The 20,229-nt window shown below is 37.7% G+C and overlaps 1 long non-coding RNA gene across 1 annotated transcript; it reads left to right on the plus strand.

The window, feature by feature from the left end:
- Positions 1-764: 764 nt before the first annotated feature.
- LOC310883115 lies at positions 765-14,765 on the plus strand. The gene is made up of 3 exons (XR_014573332.1): positions 765-1,658; positions 7,719-7,880; positions 8,145-14,765. It is a non-coding gene; the product is annotated as an uncharacterized lncRNA (long non-coding RNA).
- Positions 14,766-20,229: the final 5,464 nt, after the last annotated feature.

Here is a 20,229-nt window from a genome sequence, read left to right on the forward strand (position 1 = left end):
GGTTGGTGTCCTGGTTTCAGTTAGGACAGAGTTAATTTTTCCTCATAGTAGCTGGTAGGGTGCTATGTTTTGGATCAGGATGAGAAGAGCGCTGATAACATGCTGATGGTTTAATTGTTGCAGAGCAGTGTTTACACCAGGCCAAGGACTTTTCGGCTTCTCGCTCTGTCCTGCCAGCGAGCAGGCTGGGGGTGCAGCAGGAGCTGGGAGGGGACAGACCCAGGACAGCTGACCCAAACTGGCCAAAGGGGTATTCCATACCATCTGACGTCATGCTAAACAATATATAGGGGTGGCTGGCCGGGGTGGGGGGGCCGGCTGCTCGGGGATAGGCTGGGCATCAGTCAACGGGTGGTGAGCAATTGCATTGTGCGTCACTTGTTTCTTACACATTATTAGTAGTAGTACTATTATCATTGTTATTATTATTATTATTGTTATTATTATTTTCCTGTCTTAATAAACTGTCTTTATCTCAACTCACAGGCTTCACTTTCCCGTTTCTCTCCCCCATCCCAGAGAGGGAGGGGGGAGGGTGAGCGAACGGCTGTGTGGTGTTTAGCTGCCGGCCGGGTTAAACCACAACAGTTGGTAAAACTAATAGCAATTTCATTAAGCTAACTGCTCCTAATGCTAATAATAATTCTGTTAAGTCTTTATGGACATATTTGTCCTTGCCTTACTTTTTCAGATTTCCATTTGTTGCAGATACACTTCACGGTCTCTTGTGTCTCAGATTGGTGTTCCGTATGATCATTGTTGAGTCTTACTGTGACTTTTTAGACTTTGATATACCTGCCCTACACTGTCCTCAGAGACTTCAGTAAGAGCAGGAGTAGTCTTTATCTCAGGTTAAAATCTACGAAATACGTTTATCTATTAAATATTTTATTTATGAAGATGTTTAGCCCTATAACTGATTAAAGAATTTTAAAAAATATAGTGAAATAGAAGTGAATTTGCTAGTGATTTGCCAAGGTCTTTCCAAGTAAAAGCATTACCTTCCACTTTCTGATCATCCTTTTCAGAGGCAGACTGAAAATAGAGTTTTTGGCCAAAATACACTCCCTTTCCAACTTTAATCACCTTCTCCACTCTGCAAAACACTGTGCACTGCAATGCGGCTAGTAATGCTGTAGTGACTGCTGTAGCAGCCTTTTTATGTATGTGGTACATGAGGTCTGACAGTTCAGATCCTAGAGGAACACTTATCAGGAACAACTGGCACAGTCCAGTTGTGAAAAGAGGGGGGAGGCAGCCAAAAGTAGCTGTGACCAGCTGATGGTGATGCTTCTGTGATGCTAACAATACAGCTTCGGGAAGGGTGGTGAGGCAAAGGAAGGGAAACTAAAGGAATAGTCAGAAAAAAAAATATTAATTTTCATCTTAAAAGGTAAATGATTAGCACTAACATAAATTCAGGCAAGTCTCAGGACTAGAATTAACCACTTGCACAGAATTATATGTTTTCCAGTCAGTAGAACCTTCTTTCCCAAAAAAAAAAAAAAAAGTGAATATTGGGTACTGTGCAGTCATCAAAAAATGAATATATTAAAAAATACCTCCTCTTGGATGGATGTTTTTCAATGTGAACTGGCAAAGAAACTGATTTTTTTTTTCTTTCAACTTTTAGGCCTGCCAAGGTGTTGGGAAAAGAGGTGGGTCTCTATTGAACTTTACCTGACTGCATTGCAAGTAATGATTCCCCTAGTTTTGTACATTTTTTTTTTTCTCATTTCATTCACACACATCCAAACATCTGTTTGACAACGTAGGTCTGGAATCAATAGTTTCGTTGTCAGATATTCAGTAGCTTGTGTATAAATGGTTGGTGGGCTCTGTCCAAGTCCTAGTGCATAGGCAGACAATACCCATCTTACCGAGCACTGAAACAACAGCCATCTTAGAATCACAGAATCATAGAATCCTTAAGGTTGGAAGAGACCTCCAAGATCATCTGGTCCAACCATCCCCCTACCACCAATGTCACCCACTAAACCATGTCCCTAAGCACCACGTCCAACCTTTCCTTGAACACCATCAGGGACAGTGACCCCACCACCTCCCTGGGCAACCCGTCCCAATGCCTGACTGCTCTTTCTGAGAAGAAATGTCTCCTAATTTCCAGCCTAAACCTCCCCTGGCACAACTTGAGGCCACCCCCTCTAGTCCTATCACTAGTTACATGTGAGAAGAGGCCGACCCCCAGATCCCCACACCTTCCTTTCAGGTAGTGGTAGAGAGCAGTAAGGTCTAGCCTGAGGTTCTTCTTCTCCAGACTAAACAACCCCCATTCCCTCAGCCCGCCCTCATAGGATTTGTGTTCCAGGCCCTTCACCAGCTTCACAGCCCTTCAAAGTTTGCTTCACCAAAGAAACTTGAATGTCAGGGTGCCCAGTCGTTCCTGGATGTGATTTTCCATCTGCAGGAAAGGCTGACTAATATTGGAATAGGTTGAGCTGCCACAGACACTTCGCTTAATCTCTGATTATGGAGTCATTATTCTCCATAGCTGAATATTTCACAAACACTACATTTGCTTTTCTTTCACCAAAGAGCTATTTTATGTCTTTTTTATATATCTGTACGAAGTGAGTTTTTCCTTACTACTTCAGTATCACTTGTGCAATTGAGTTATTTCTTAATTTACTTTTGATGGAGAAAGATAAAATAGTCTGGAGCAATTATTTGCTCCCTCAGGAACTGCTAGTGAGCAACATTTGTACATATTTCCTTTCCCTTTGAAAATGGAACTTTCTGATTTTTGGTGAGGGCATCCGAGTGAGTCATATGTTAGGTGTGGGGAGCATTTCTGAAGACTAATACAGTGACTTTTTCTTCCCAGCAGATTTGATAATGAAAATGCTAAACTTAAAGTGCATGTTTATAATGCAAAAAGTATTGTCTTCCTGCCTAGATGGAATTGATTAGATTCTCATCAGAGATGCTGCAGTGGTTTAGGACTACATAGATTCTAATCACGAGTGTTGGGGAAAAAAAAAAAAAAAAAAAAAGAGGTATTTTGTGTTATTTAAGAATGTACTTGTCAAGGTGTTAGTAATAGGTTTCAAATAATAAATTGCCAATGCATTGGAATACTTTGTCTGAACAATTTTGCTGCAGATTAGATTTCACAGACATACAAAGCATTTCTATTTGCTGGCTCTGTATTAGATTTGGCAAGAACTACTGCTCTGAAAAAAAAAAAAAAAGAAGTCTTCAGGCAAAATTGTGATGTAAAGATATAACAGATTCATATCTAAACAGGATGATGATGGGACTGCATAGGAGAGCTCTAGTGGCTCAGTGGAGCCATCCTGTGCAAGTATGTTTGAATTTTAAATATGACTATACATAATTTCATTTAAATATTTTTATTTTCTTGAAGCTACCAGGTGCAAAATGAAGTGATCAAAGGCAGGCCAGGTATGTTTTCAATCTAGTTCTGGAAATAATATATAGAGAGACAGCCAGAACAAACTCACAGATTCATATGATAACTGTCAAAGAACAAAATTTCTCCACAAGAAAGCTTGTGAATTGATAGCATTAGTATTCAGGCAAAGTAATACTACTGTGTGAAGCTTAGAGAAGAAAGTCAAGACAATACTGGAGCAGAGACTTGAAGCAAAGCTCAGAAAAGAGGTGAAGCAGAAACTAGGAGCTAATGGCAAGATATGGATATAAACAGACATAAATGTAAGGAAAAAACCCTTGATTGGGAGTAGGGTTGGACTAAGAAGCAGAGGTAATGCAGATCTGGAAGAAAGATGGGCAGGAGCAAAAGTGGGAAGAGTCACCAGTTATCTTGCTGCAGAAACCTTACATGTCTTTCAGATGGCCATTGTCCCTTCACCTGCAGATGGACCTCCTTTTGGGGTCACCATGGCTCATGGAGAATTATTAATCCAAAGGGATTATGAGCACCTGTGGCCACACAAACCATATTTACAATACTCATCACAGGAACACCTTGAGCGTTGAAAGAGGTCATTATTTAGGGACAAACCCTAGGCTCTAAGGATGGGAATGTAGAGGGGATTGGCCTACGTGATCTGGTGGTGGGAAAAAATCTTTTTGGCATTCTGCATTCAGACTTACATTGCTGGTAAAAGCAAAATGCTGGTAAAAGTAAAGATGCTGAAACTACAACAACAACATTTTTAATGAAGTGCAAATTATTACATTGGCTTAAGGAGCAAAAAGCAGATTTCACAATGTATCCACAATGTATTAAAATTAAAGAAAGAAACAACAGAATAGAGTGAAAACAAAAAGATACACGATCAGGCATAATAGTATTCTATTGAAAAAAAAAGAGATAATTTCAAATTAAACCACAACCATTTGACTACTCCTTGTATTCAGTGGACAAATGACATTTTCACTGTCATGAAAGGTACGTGAATACAAAAATATCAATTAACACTTTTTTATCTCAAATGCAATAAAACTAATTTCCACAGTGTGCTTCTGCCAAAGAATTTTCCTTAGAAATAAATAGAAAAAAATGGTGAGTATTTCACTTTCTAGGAAGTCTAGAGTCTAGAAAAATGACAGTCTAGAAAGTGCTTTTTTTCCAGTCTATTCAGTTCAGATTGTTTACTTTTGGATTGCATAGCTGGCACTTTATGGATCACCTTTATAGATATTTCAGATGTATTACTTTGGTGAGGTGTATCAAAAATTAAAATATTTGTTTCCATTTGGATATTGTTTTAAGCCCATTAAATGAACCAAATATCAGCTGAATGTAGAAGTTCCATGAAAATAAAATAGTGTTCCAAGTATTTAATCAGAACTCCCCAATATGGCTGCATTTTTCAGTGTCAGATCTTTTCTTTAAGCACCGGAAGTATTTTCTCTCTGCCTTGACCTCTAATTATCATTGCTCTTTGGACAATATTGTTCTAATACTGTCCTGAAATCCCTGAAAGGATAAATTGCCAGAGTGGTGGTTAATGGTCTGTGTTCCATGACCAATATTTATTTCCAAATGAAATTAACAGCGTTCACAATATCTCCAGTTCTAGCACCCCTAATTCTCTCCTGGAAATATAATGGCAAGAACTATTGTCTCATATGTCTCAAATGGCAATGTTGATACATAAATGAAAGAAAAGTATTGCAGAATCAAATATACTGCCCCCGAAAAAATTACTAACCTTCCCCTCCCCCCCAAAAAAACCCACGTTTGTAACTACCATTTTGAAGATGTTGATTTTTTTTTCCATCTGACAGAAGAATTTATCCAGTGTACCTTGTTTCAAGCCCTTAGGATATATCTGATGTGGTCATACGGTAATGTGTCTGTCAAACACCATTGCGACTGGTCTGTTTTCATTGTAACTGAAATGGTCAAGAGTTTTTCACTGCCTTCTGAGGTGAAAATGATCAAGAAGGTCTTGCAAAGAGACCATTCTAGTAAAAGTACACTTTTCACAAAATGTAAGTTGGTGTTTGAGTTGGCTAAAGTTTGATCAGGACACCTGCTGCCACCTTCCTTATTAGGGAAAAAACTTGAACTGGAGTGTCCTGGCCTAGAAATGATGATAAGCTGGTTGAGAAAATATCTATCTTGTTACAAAGAATGTATATAGTAAAGCTATTAATTCTAGATTTAAAAGACTCTTTTAGAGTTTATGAAGGTTTAAAGGTTTGGAAAGCAACATAAACTGAATAACTTATGCTGTGAATCTAAAATGAGTGTGTGACATGAAAATACACATAAACCTGGTATTCAAAACTTTGGATTTGTTGCTACTTTGCTTAGTGTCAAAATGCTCCTAATGTCTGGACTTTCACATACTGTAAATAGAATCATAGAATCATAGAATATCCCGAGTCGGAAGGGACCCATAAGGATCATCAAGTCCAACTCCTGGCACCGCACAGGTCTGCCGAAAAGTTTAGACCATGTGACTAAGTGCACAGTCCAATCGCTTCTTAAATTCAGACAGGCTTGGTGCAGTGACTACTTCACTGGGGAGCCTGTTCCAGTGTGCAACCACCCTCTCGGTGAAGGACCTCTTCCTGATGTCTAGCCTAAACTTCCCCTGCCCCTGTTTACAGTGAATAGGTCACCTGCCTCTCCAGTCCCTCTCGTGAGGAAGTTGCAGACCGCGATGAGGTCCCCCCTCAGCCTCCTCTTCTCCAGGCTGAACAGGCCCAGAGACCTCAGCCGCTCCTCATGTGTCTTCCCCTCTAGGCCCTTCACCATCTTCGTCGCCCTCCTCTGGACACTCTCCAACAGTTTAATGTCCTTTCTGTACTGTGGTGCCCAGAACTGCACACAGTACTCGAGGTGAGGCCGCACCAGCGCAGAGTAGAGCGGGACAATCACTTCCCTCGACCGACTAGCGATGCCGTGCTTGATGCATCCCAGGATACGGTTGGCCCTCCTGGCTGCCAGGGCACACTGCTGGCTCATATTCAACTTGCTGTCAACCACAGCCCCCAGATCCCTCTCTGCGGGGCTGCTCTCCAGCGTCTCATCGCCCAGTCTGTACGTATAGCCAGGGTTGCCCCATCCCAGGTGCAGGACCTGGCACTTACATAGAATTCATGCGAGTCTGTCAGTTAGGATTTTTCAGGAGATTTGTTGTTGACACTTTAGGAGTCCCAAATTTTATCAGTACAAATTTTAACAAACCCATATGGCAACAGGTGAAACATACTGGTTAAAAAGAGCAACTCAGTGAAATAGTCAATACTTTCTGTTTGTAGGCCTCTTCAACAGACTGCTTCAGTAGATCTTGCCTGCTCTACTTTCTCTCCATGTCAAAATGCAATTTCAAGTTTGATGTTTATTTAGTGTCCGTATTTACTTAGACCTTAACTTTATAGTAGTCATCATCATTTCATTTCAGACCTGCTGGGGTCAGTTCAGATCACTGTGGTATGTCTTTCTATTAAGATTAAGGCTAGTAATACAGGCTATGATCTATTTTGTCAACAACTGGAAGTTAAAATTAATAATACCCAGAAAGACCAGTCATCATTATGTTGGATTATACTAATAAGTGTGTAGAAAGTGATTAGGGCATCCATCCAGTTACACTGGAGAAACCTGATGTGAAGAAGAACAGATATAGACAGCAGTTGTTGGGATTTGTATTTCCCACTGATATAATTATTATTGACTTGTTCTTCCATTACCCCAAATTTGATCAACAGAATTGGTACCAATCTGAACAGTTGCATTTGGATTACTATTGGTCATTAAAAGTCATTGGTGATTAACAGATGTTAGTTTATGAATGAATGAAAAAAAAAAATGATGCTGGCCACAGTTTTCTGCTGGTAAAAATGTTTGCCCAGTTTTGACATTCTGGTGGATAAATAAAAAGAATTTAATGGAGAGCTCATGTTACTGTCAAGCCGTCAGGTAGCTGTGTGTTTTCTGGCATTCCCAGATTATCAGTTTTCAGTTTATTTTGATTTTTTAAAAACAATATTATTTCAAACCACTTGTTCTGATGACTGTCTAGTAGATCCATCAAACATCACGTGTAAGGTGATTTTTGCAGCAGCTATTGTGAATAAGAATCTGCCATACAGTAAGAGTCATAAGGGAAGTTTTTTAAGAAAAAAGAAAAGGTCATCTGGTTTCAACTTCAAAGTACTGTCAACTAATTGTACAGAAAACACTGTGTTGAAATCTGGGAGAGAGACATGATTTCTGCATCATTTATTAGACTGAATTTCATCTGCAACAGGCAGAGTGGCAGGCTGAAAAATCTACAGGATCAATGGAAAGATCACTTTGAAGCAATTTCTTCATACTATCACGCCTCTTATGTGAGCACAAAGCTTCCCTCAGCAAGAACGAAACTGAGATCACAGACTGCTCCCAGAAATGTGGTGAGCTATCAGACCTGGTAAGATCACAGCTGGTGACAGGTGAGGGTAGGTTTGTGGTTCATCTGCATAGGATCTTAATTTTTGATGGGTGGGGGGGTGGGAGGGGGAAGTTATCACAGCATCCACAGAAGTATTTTTCCTTTATCAGCTACAGTGAATGTCTTTGCTTCTTTATTCATGTCTCAGTCAGCAGTGCACATTGAGGCAAAGCTGAAGTATTTGGTGTGGATTTAGGGATTTAGACCAGATGTTTTACCTATGACTATGTTCCTATGTTACAGATGTTTTCTGAGGAAATGGCTGAGCTTAGTGAGCCATATCCAGTTATCTTTATTTCTCCCTGTTAGTCACTTGATTCAGCACGTCAAGCAAGTCTAGAAGACCTGAGGAAGTGACTCAAAATCCCAAGGAAGTGGTAATACTGATGAAAGGACTCTCAAGAGGAATGGAAACTCTCTTTGGATGAATGATAGATAAATGGCATTTTTCTTCAATTTCCATGGCTGTGTAGCACAGCTGAGTCCTGCCCATTCTGTCTGTTTACTGTTAACACTGTGCAGCTGATAGACAGGTTGGGGAAAAAACAGCTGTCTGTGGTATTGTGTTGTGCACATTTCTTAAAGAAGACCCTAGATACACTGATGGCATTTGCCTTGTTCTCTCAGCTTGGTGAATGTCTGCAGCTGACAGTCAACCTAGTCAAGCAAAAAGCAATGTGTAGTGAAGGAGAAATTATGAATCAGAGTGGGGACGTTTTCTATTTATAACTTTACTGCAAGAGATAAATGTTCCAGGAACAGAGACGAGCAAATGCTACTTACAAACCCTTTCTTAGTATCTCTGGTGGTCCTATGTCAATGTTCAAGAATCTGGCGGAAGAATTAGGGGTTATCAGGGAATGAACTGCTGCTTGTGCAGCTTCTTTTTAGCAACTGCTCTTGGGTATTTTTCATAACATAAGCCATAAAAACAAAAATGGATAGCAACTTCTAGCCTGGCTACCCAAGATTCGTTCTCATAAAGAAAAAGAAATTGGACACCAATATGTAACAGTGCCATCTGGTGTTAACAACAATGACAATAATATTAAAGTTTGTATTTTTATCTATTCAAGGATTTTTAAATTCTAATTTCTCACTAATTAAAAGACAGTGCATTGACCCTCAGACACATACCTGAAGTGCTCTGATATTTTAGATATTGCCAGTTTCAAGCTGGTGATACTATTGGTTGGACAAAATTTAGTTCTTTGGGAAGAAATTAAATTTCTTGTTAATTTCCACTTTAATGTGATCATTATTTAATATTTTATAATAACTTGTTCCCTCTCTTTGAAAGCAGTAGGCAAATATATACATAACACTTTTCCTTAATTACCCTGAATAATGTATACATAACACTTTTCCTTAATTACCCTGAATAATGTAATGTATCATTAAAAAATATAGGTAGTGTCCTGATGTGTAGAAAACAGCTGTACAAATTTACAAGCTAATTAAATAGAGGCAAAAAGGTTGTATGCATGTGATGGAAACAGAGAAGGCACAACAGCTGATGACGTATTGAACCTGATTCCTTTTTAAATTAGCAATAAAATCACTGGCAGTTTTACACTGTCAATCACCCATGGAAGAGGGGATGAACTAGTAAAAAGTTTTGCTCTGTTTTTGCTAGAATAACAGTTGTCCAAAATAAGAAATTTTCACTGTCTGTGGGAGTAAATTTTTTTATATCAGTGAATACTGCCTTTCTCTTATGATATTTGAAACAAGGAGTTCAAAATATTTTTCCTGGTGAATTTGTAGCTGTGAGAACATTAATTATTTGAATTATTATAATGAGATTGTCTTTTGGACAATCCTGAAAGACATAGATCAAACACGGACAGAAAGCAACTCAGGAGGATAAATACTTCCTTCACAAAAAGTATGATTTTGAATAGTAAATGTAAAATTGCAATAAGCTTATCTGTATTTATTACTTCTTGAGATATGAGCCAGTTCAATGGTTGTGTAAATCTACAATTACATTGAAAAACCCAAAGGTAAAATAGATTTCCATAGAAAAAGCTTTCTGTTGAGCCAATGGATTATTCTTTTTACTTTGACTTTGCACTGTGTCTGTGCCCTTTCCTTCGACTGATGACAGAGGTAGCTGATGGATATTGGTAATGCTAACAATGCATATTCCCTTAAGGATTTGAAGGAGCTGCCATGAAACCAAGAGTTTAAACTAAACCTTTAAATCAAGCTGTGAACAACTGCTTTTCTTCTAAAATAATTATCATGGACAAATGAATTCGCCAAACCAAACTTTAGACTGTTAGCTGGTCAACAGTATTCCTGAAATAAAAAACAAGTTCATGGGAAGCTATGTCAGGATTTGGCAGTGTCTTTCAAAGCCTCTCTGCTACCAGGATTTGGGCAGGTGAAGCCTTTGTAAAACATGCCAGTGACCCTGACCACACAGAGACTTTGTATCCTTGCAAAAAATCCATACTGCTGTACTCTCTTGAGCTAAATCAAGACAGCAGCAAGCTATTAGCAGCCCTGGTTCGCTCTTGTTAGTGTCTGTCAGTCCTATCCGTGGGCCCAGCTTTGTATTAGGGCATCGGCACTTGTTGGCAATGGCCGTGGAGTCAGTATGTAGCTGTGTTTGGGCTTTCCCAGCTAGGAATTCAGGGAAAGAGGACATCCACCTACCCAGTTTTGTGCTTCCTACCCTGAACATGGAAGTGACAGACTCTCAGTTAACACCCTTCTCCTGTCAGGACAGCCCCTGACAGTGCATTTAGAGCCCATCTGCAGTCATGCAGCACCAAATCCAGTATCTGCTTCAGTGCAGCTGAACATATCCTGCACAAGGTACAGTGAAAGGTGTAGCTATCACCCTCAGGAACAACCGGTACTTTCTGAACATTGTACTTTCCTTCATGTGTTCATCCAGCTGACTAAATTGTGTTTGAATCTCTGATGAGATCAGGGAGTGTAATAGTTATTCTCAGCTACAGTCATAACACCAACTGAACAGAAGCAGCTGGAGTAATTTACAAAAAGGAAACATTCTAGACCAATAATTCTGGGTTCGCTTGTACTATATTAATTATCTTCTGTTCAAAACAATAAATATAACTTTCCGCTGCAGACAGAAAGAATTCTGGTAGAACTGCAGTGGATTCTGTAAAATCAATATTAATCATTTTCAAATTGTTTGCTTGTTGACTTTCTTAGGACAGCAAGAGATCCTTAGGGCAACTTAGTCTCAGCACAAACAAAATGTTCGACAAGAAAATATGTTTGGCATTTTTTGCTCCTTACATTTCACGTGTGACCTTTAGAATACTGTTGTCATTTATTCACATAGAGAGCCATAAAATGTGTTGAATAACCAATATCTAATCCATAGTCATGATTGTGTTTTGGAATTCTGAAATTACTTACAAATTGCAGTGAATGACTGACATGCTGGCTTAACTTTTTTTTTTCTTTTTTTCTTTTTTTTAACCTTATTTTGTGATTTCTTGGCTACTGCTAGTGAGCTGTGAACTATACAAACACATAGAAAAAAGATACTATTTGTCGCCAAGTACATGCCAGTAACAGAAAATAAAGCCCAGACATGTAAGTCAGGATGAATTATTATATTCTTTCTCACAGATAAGCTGTTTTTATTTTACTGAGCATCTTCTAAGTGTTTTTATTTTATTTAGACTCACTCATGCTGCTTTTACAGTGGTGGGATATTCATAGCAGTGATTGGATCCAAGGGAGAGGATTACTTTGGTCCTGTTTTATGAAGACTTCAGATGACTGTTTTTAAATGAGAATGCTATTAGTTAAAGAAATCATAAGCAGTCTGAGATTTAATCAAATTATATCAGCATGAATCAAAACGTTGTTAATATAAAACATGTTAATTATATCACTATTAATTCTACACTTCTCTCTGTTCCTGGGGCAAATCTTGGTTGTTGTCTACCCTAGTTTCTTGGCAATATGCTCCTTTAGCAGTAACAGCTATTGCATCGCTTAGCCATCAGAAACTAGAACTTCAGATGCCTTCTGTGCAACCCTCTGAAGGCTGATTGTTCCTCAAGGGCAGTTTGTACGAACTGCAATTTCACTGAGATAAGAAGGTTTACTGGGAGTAAGAAAATAGAGTAGACCCCAAAATGTTTTGTTTAATATGCCTACATTTATATTTTTGCAGAAATTAAATGAGACAGGAAGATCTTGAATAATGTTACAGAAAGAGAACACATACATATATTTTCCCCAGAGCAGCCAGTGGCTCTGATGTCAGAATCAGAATTCTAACCTCCACATTGTACCCAAATATACAGGGAAATTGCCTCTGCTGTTTTTACTGTCTCTCATTTGATTTTCCAGCTTTTGAGAGATTAAGGCATCTGATATTTCTTATTCAGACATGCTGTATTCGTCTGTACTGTGGTATGTGAACACACATGAGCATACGCGCATGCATGATCACAAACAGAATTTTGAACTTTTTTTTGTAAGTTTACTTATCAAAGGATATTAGAATTTATAATTGTCTTTTGATGGTTTACCAAATCACTTAGGAAGCCCCAAGAGCTCTTTGTATCAGGTACAGTAATTATAACTATTATGCATTGACAAAGTATTTAACTTTATTTTTTTTCCCATTGAACAGGGTATTTTTAGAGCTGCTTCTCACCAATTCAACTCACAGATTTCTTAGATAATATTTCAGTGACAAATCAGTGTTGTCTGGCATATCTGTGCAGGGGTGTGTTCATGGGTAGAGATGAAAAGATTTCAACAAGGTAATTGAAAAATGCCATGGGTAGCTACTAGGCTCTTGTTTTTAATGTTTTGGCCATATCCTCTCTTTCTGCCCTTTAATTATTTCAGAGAGCACCTTTAACATACACTGAGACAGAGAGATATATTCTTTTCAAAGCTTGGAATTACAGGCTGCAGTTTTATAGCTCTCGGCAAGCAACCTAGAGGACTCATTAATACTTGATGAATCCTTCTCAAAGTCTCAGCAGTGAGGAGAAGACAAACAACTTGCTGGATGATTGATGTTGCGCCTGCCAAGGAAGAACTTTAAGGCTTGATTCTCTCTTACAAGATCTGTTAAAAAATAAAAAATAAAATAAAAAATTCAGGGCTGGGTGTTATCCTGAAGTAGCAATAGTGTGGGCTGAGTGAAGACACATTCTCTGCCCTGCTGTACAATGGCAAATGCATTAACACACAGGGTAATGCTGGTAGCAAGGTTTCAGCCTTTCTCCTCTGCCTTCTCTCTACCCACAATGCTCCCTAGACATCCATGACTGTTCTCTGGCAAACTGTGTTTGTATATATCCTGTGATATTCCTCAAGCTGCAGCCCAAGGTGGTGGAGGTGGCCTCCCTCGGGCTCCCCTGACCAAAGGCAGGCACTGCTTGGTAGAGGAACAGAGCTGGCAAGGGGAACAGCAGTCACCAAAGTCCTGTGTGTAGTCAGCTTGGGGCATTCAAGGCAGGTGTGGGCTGCCCTGATGACTGAAAATACCTTTTCTGAGGTCTTGAAGACATTCTGAGAGGTTTGTGTCTGAATTCCCCTTTTCAGACACACTTTGTAATTTAACTAACAAGTACCAAGAATATATATAGATGCCAAACCCAAATCACTATTGAGCTAAAGAATGTACAGGGAAAAACTAACATTATCATCACTTTTAAGTATTTTTTGCTCTCTGAACCTTATAATTCCATAAATGCTGCTATCCCCATCTTTCATTACTTTTCTCCTCCAAATTATGGACTCTGTCTCCTGTGTGCAACTGGTTTCCTTCTGCTCTTTTTCTCCTCGCTCTCCTCAGATGCCCTGAAATACATATCCTTTGTCAGATGAGACACATGTGCAGACTATTGCACAATCTGCTGTGTGCCTACCTGACCCCTAGAAATCACACTGGTAAGATCCTTGCCTAAGCATGATATTATACGGGCACAGGATGATGGACCTTTTCTGGAATGTGATTGTTCACACCAAGTTGCTGTGGTTTGCAATCTAATGCTAGGATAGAGCTATCAGTGGGTGAAGCAAATAGAGTTACATTTTCTTGGAAATTAATTTTCAGTTGCATGGACATAACACAGTGTTCCTCATACCAAACAGAATTCCTAAACTGCCCATTTGATCCACAGACCACAGGAGCCAAATTGCAATGCTGCTTTGCAGTTCATGTGTGCCAAGTCTACCTCAAAAGAGATGCTAATAATATACATTTAAAATATATGGCCATTTAAATTGTCATGGGAATATTCAACTTCAAATAGGAACAGTTTCAATAAAATTCAATTTAATTTCAATTAACACAGCTTGGCCCATAAATTTGCTTTTTGTTTATTTCATTTTGTTTTCATAATCACAACATATTGGAGCCAAAAAATAAAAATAAAAATTCCACTCCAGGGCATAATGAATTATTGATTAAGGCAGCTAGATCAATATGAATCCATATAGGAAGCCAAAAATAAATTGGTAAATGAAAGGCTTTTAAATATATACTTAGAAAAAGGGATTTTGGCAAATGCTGAAATGAATATTGGACAGAAAAATATCTAATGGCCTGAAACAGGTTCCCTAACTGCCAGGTCAGTCCCTTATTGAAACAAGTTGCAATTTGGATTCTGAATTATGTAGGCAAATGAATCCAATAAAGAAAGCAGCTTGTAGAGAAGATGACATTGAAAATCTGATAGCATTTAAATCCTGATCATGTGAAAACATTTGTTATACAGACCAGACAAAGGATTTGTGAATAGAAAGACTGAAATGCTTTTCCTCAAAAATGGCATAAAATGAATGCCCACTGATATCAATGTTTTTACATGGATAGATCACAAACAGAAAAATATTAAGTTCCCCCAATAAATACTCTTCTCAAGACTGAGAAGCATTATATTGGCATAAAGGTAATATTTTTTGCATGTACTGCATTGCCCTTATCTTGTAGTGAGTGGACCAACTTCATCCCTAACTTAAGTGCAAATTCTGTTGCATGCAATGCTGATACTAATTCACACGTTCCTTAAGCCTTTGATTTAAAAGAAGTCTGTAAAAAATGGGGTTATTTCATTTCAGAGAATATGTAATGTATTAAATGTTGTCCCATATTCCCCTGATTACACTGACCTCTGCTGCTCTTCTGTATCTCTTGTAGCTTTAATAGATGAAAGAAATGTGTAAGCTCATAAGGTTTTCAGTGACAGTAAATCAGCAAAATAAATAAATAAATAAGCTTGAAGAAACAAAGAAACAAACAAAAAACACAACAACAAAACATCCAGGCCATCTATCTCACAGCCAGACTGTAAAGCTAAATTTTCTCAAGAAACTGTGAGGGACAATTTAAAAATATGCATGTGTATTTTTTCCCTTACATACGCCAAAACCCTTCTGGTTAGAAAATATCAGATATGTAAATCTGTGCGTGGAGGAATCAGGGAAATACCAGCCAGTTCCAGCCAGTTGTAATATTCAGCAAACACCAACCTCAAACTTTGGAAGCTGTAGATGGAACAAGGAAAACATATCTCCACATTTGCTATATTTTTTTTTACAGCTGGTCATACTGCATTAGAAAGATACGCTTAAAATAACTGCAATAGCACTGGAGGATTGCTAAGAGATCCACAAAGGCATTTCTATATGGCAGGGTAGGGGTGTTCAACAGAGAGCTCACAGGCCTCGCTGCCCATCATCCAGGGCAGATGGCATACCGGAGTGCACCAGGCCTCCCTCCCCAGTTCAGCTCCCCAGTTTGCTGCCATCGTTTAAAGGAGTCAGTTTTATCCAAAATGATATCCAGAAAAGAGATCTGTTTAGTTGTTAAGGCTGTGGTACTCCTGAGGAAATCAAGTGAAACTCAGCTATGGGCTTGTTTTCCTTCCTATTTTAATGATGTAATTAGTGTGTGGAGCACTTCAGAATTAGTTTTTGCTTGAGCAGTATCCAAGGATGAAAATGTTTCTCAATCACAGGAGTTAAGAGACTGACAGTCTCTGGGAATTCATATAGATACTAGTGAAAATTAATGGCTACTTGAGAGCCTGCGTGAAACCTAGTAAGGCTATCAGCACCAATCTTTAAGTAAATAATAAACTTGTCAGGATATCTTCAGCGATTAAGTTGTGTTTCTATTCTCAAAATGGATTCTGTCAAATTCTGTCCAAGTACGTACAGGATTATGTGCATTCTGTAACTCAACACTTTTCTAGTTGTGTTTGTAGACACATTAAAAGGAGTATATATTTTTTCTAAATGCAAGCAGAAATTCTTCACTACAACATAAAATACAATTTGATTTCTTTCACCTTTAGAAAACTACAGGAAATATAGGAGAACAGCAGAGGACACTGTAATCAGAGAAAATGGGATGACAAGCAGTCAAAATAAGATGAAGTGAAATGCCAAACAAAAGAAAATCACTTTGAGAAGCTTATATTGAAAGAGAGGCAGTGGAGGTTTTTAAGGACAGAATATTTTACCTTCAAACTTGTGAAAAATTCCTCTTATTTTAAGAAGATTTTGGACCTGAATCTTAGATGGAAAATATAGAGAGCTTTTATCTTCACAATTGTGGGTCTGAAACCCAAAATTCTCATATCATTACACTTAGAGAAATGCTTGTCCATGTGTGAGCTTTATTGTAAGCTCCAACCTGCCTTCCCCTGATATCGCCAAATTAACATGCTGTGTCCTCTTCATTCTGCTTGCAGTTTCTGTTGTTGAGTGAAGAGTTCTTTGAGCATCATATTTTTCCAGCAATGAGAAACAGACTTATGCATAGAGTTAGTAAGTTTGGGTTTTATCTTCTAAGCTTTAATTAAATTATTATGGCCTTTACGAAAACACAACATAGTTAGAATTCACTTTGCATAGATGAGAGTGAAAAAAGTATCCCTAGGGGTCATGAAGCAATTAATACAAGCAAAACAACAAATAAGCATTGCTCTGTTTTGGAATGAAGTGAATTTCATTTAGCATAGATAAGCAATGAGCAAAAGGAAATTTAATGATGTAAAAGAAATCTTATCTTCGACAAGTTATGCAATTATGCAAATACGGAAACAATATTTTGAAAAGTAACTCAAAACATGAAAAGAAGCTTCTGCCTTACACTTTTATATATCAGCTGATAATGATGATTCACAGTAGTAAAACCAATGCTAATGATGATGGATAAGATACAGTGCATGTAAGAGAATCACACTATAAATCCTTTCAGACAAATTAAATTCTGAGAATTAAATCAATAAAAGGAAAGAAGATATTAATATAAGCCAGAATAAAATAAATAAAATAAAATAAAATAAAATAAAATAAAATAAAATAAAATAAAATAAAATAAAATAAAATAAAATAAAATAAAAAAAACACAGAATCACAGAATCGTCTAGGTTGGAAGAGACCTCTAAGATCACCTAGTCCAACCTCTGACCTAACACTAACAAGTCCTACACTAAACCATATCACTAAGTTCAACACCTAAACATCTCTTAAAGACCTCCAGGGATGGTGACTCAACCACTTCCCTGGGCAGCCCATTCCAATGCCTAACAACCTTTTCAGTAGAGAAGTTCTTCCTAATATCCAACCCAAACCTCCCCTGGCGCAACTTTAGCCCATTCCCCCTCATCCTGTCACCAGGCACATGGGAGAATAGACCAACCCCTAAAATAAAATAAAATAAAATGAGAGAAATAAATCTACTCATCACAAGTGTAAGAGGAATAAAATAAAGAATATACCTTTTAATCTGCTATGGAGAGTCAAATATCTAAAATACTCTGCAGTTATTTTTAAGAGTTTAAGTTATTTATTTTAAGAGTTTAAGTTATTTTTAAGAGTTTCCAGAAGGGATTATCAGAAATATTTTACCATTGAAATAGTGCTGATAGATATTTTTAATTTGAATAATTTTTAATTTTTCTCCAGAAGCTTCTCTTTTTAACAGTAGCTGCTTTTACTTGTTGGCATGCAGTAGGCTTATGTCCTAAATTCTGAGACATTTTACATTTTTTGAGCTTTTTGGTGAAAAGTGTTCACACATACAGTAGGGTTAGGGTTGGATTCTCTCCATTTATGCTTTGCATTCTGGGAAGTAACAATGGTTGCTATTTCTGAGATGCCCCACAAGCTAGTCTTTTTGTTATCTTAGACATAAACCATGTCTTCTTTAACTGGTTATCTGCATAACACATGTATGCAGGGATTTGCTGGGAAGCTGAAGATTGCCTTAGGAATCAAGGGAGCATTCAAGCCTCAGGAGCACCTTCATTTTTTCAGACCAAGGCAGAAGTTCCTACTCACACTGACTAGTTAGATTTGACCAATTAGATCACTAAAGCAGGACAGCTGTAGGACTTCACCATCAATTGCCTTCTACTTGAAACTACTGGCAACCATCTCTGTCAAGCTCTGCTTGTCTGAAACAACATCTGTGCCCAGCAAGTGCATAGCCACTATACAAGTGTCAAGTACAAAAGACATGTTCATCAGTGTTTTTCCTTCCAAATGGTAACTTCACCGCCCATATGCAAGATCAAGAAGCAGTAAGGAAGAAATTCATGTATCTTTAGGAATTGTCAGTAAAACTAACGCTACTTGCAGTCAGCCCTGTCTTTTTTGAACGGGTTGTTTCTTCAGCTCAAAGTCAACAAGCCCTGTAACACATTTTTTTCTCAGAGTTTCATTACAATGGATGGCTGTAAGTGCCTTTGTAGCTCTGCTTTCCTGTTTATCAGACAAGTTAACTCACAGCAGTCTTATGGGGAACATTCACTTTTTGTTAACACCAATTTTTAAAGCCAACATTTATACCATAAGGGCTGTCTGTTTTTATGAGTAAGTTGTTATCCTGAAGTTATTAGGACTGGAAAGTGTTACTGTCTCCTCTACTATCAGTGGAAAAAAACTCTGTGACAAGTTTTCCAACTGCCTTTGCCGGTTGTTACAGAAATGCTTCTCACTTGGCTGTAGCTAATTGCTGCCAGTTAGACAGGCAAGGAGAGAGCAATCATTCCCCCTTGTCAAAAAATTGTGAACCACAAACCACAAATAAGAACAGAAAGAGCAGCTTCTATCTTATGATATCATATTTCCTGGGAAAATAAATAAATAATGTGGTCTCTGTGCCGTTTTTTGTTGTTGCTGCCTGGAACAGTATCTGCGTGTCTCAAAGCCCGCTGCCTTGAGTGCTCTGCTATGTCACTTCCATCTCTTCGTGTGACCCTTGATTCCTCCCATTCCAGTCTTGGGTCTGTCACTGGTAATTATCCATCATTTGAGCACTGACATGTAACTACAAGAAAGGACACCTGATGTGTCATTGCACTTGCTGATGAAACATAGTGGGATGTATATATCATAAAGATGACACGTAAAGCCCAGACAGCTTTTTCTGTGATAGAGAAGTTAGCAAGATAAATGTGAACTAAAAAAGAAGAGAATACATTTTAAAAGGCATAGTTAATTATTCAAGATTTTTTTTTAATAAAAAAAAAAATGTAAAAAGTGAATTTGGTTTCTTATTATGGAAGTAATCTGAGAAAACACATTTTCTGTTACTGAATTCAAAAGCATTCTTCAGAAGTTTTGGGAAACTACTTAGCCAGTCAATTAACAGGAATCATAACACATATCTTCTCTGATCCATTACATCTAAGCAATACATAAATCAAGCTCAGAACAAACAAGGCAATTACTATAAATTGAATAATTAATATTGCTGATGCCATATCTTTTTTTTTCTTTTTTTTTTTTTTTGTGTAGTTATTCTACAAAAGATGTTTAAATTGTTGAATATATTGATCCATTAATCATCTGGTTGCAATTATAATTATAAGCTCCAAAATACTAAATAAAATGGGGAATATATATATATATTTATTTTACTCTTTTTCCATTTGTGTTTAAGTTCTCAAATGCAGCTAATGTTTCTTCCTTTTTGCTGATAACATTGTGGAATGCCTTATTGATTGTGACTTGCCAACACTTTCATGAAAGCATAACCCTACCAATGTCATAACTTATTCCTGAGGTTGTTAGACATCATGTCACGGATTAAAAGGGTCTTTAATTTAAGTACCAAGAACACAGAAAACCATAAAAATCTCAAAACAGTGAATCTAACTTAATTTGTTGTGACAGTAAGCAAAGATGAAGGAATTACAACTGCAGTGACTCTAATTTGAACTGTTGTAAATGTTCGGGCTTACGTGGGTTGAATTGGAATTACAGAAAATCAAATTAATTTTGTTCGTAGTCTTTTCGTGGTTTTTTTTTTTTTTTTTTTTTTTTGAGAATTGTAATTTCACTCTGTATA

The sequence above is a fragment of the Anser anser genome (genome assembly GCF_964211835.1).
Source record: "Anser anser genome assembly, chromosome: 1".
Taxonomy (NCBI): Eukaryota; Metazoa; Chordata; class Aves; order Anseriformes; family Anatidae; genus Anser; species Anser anser.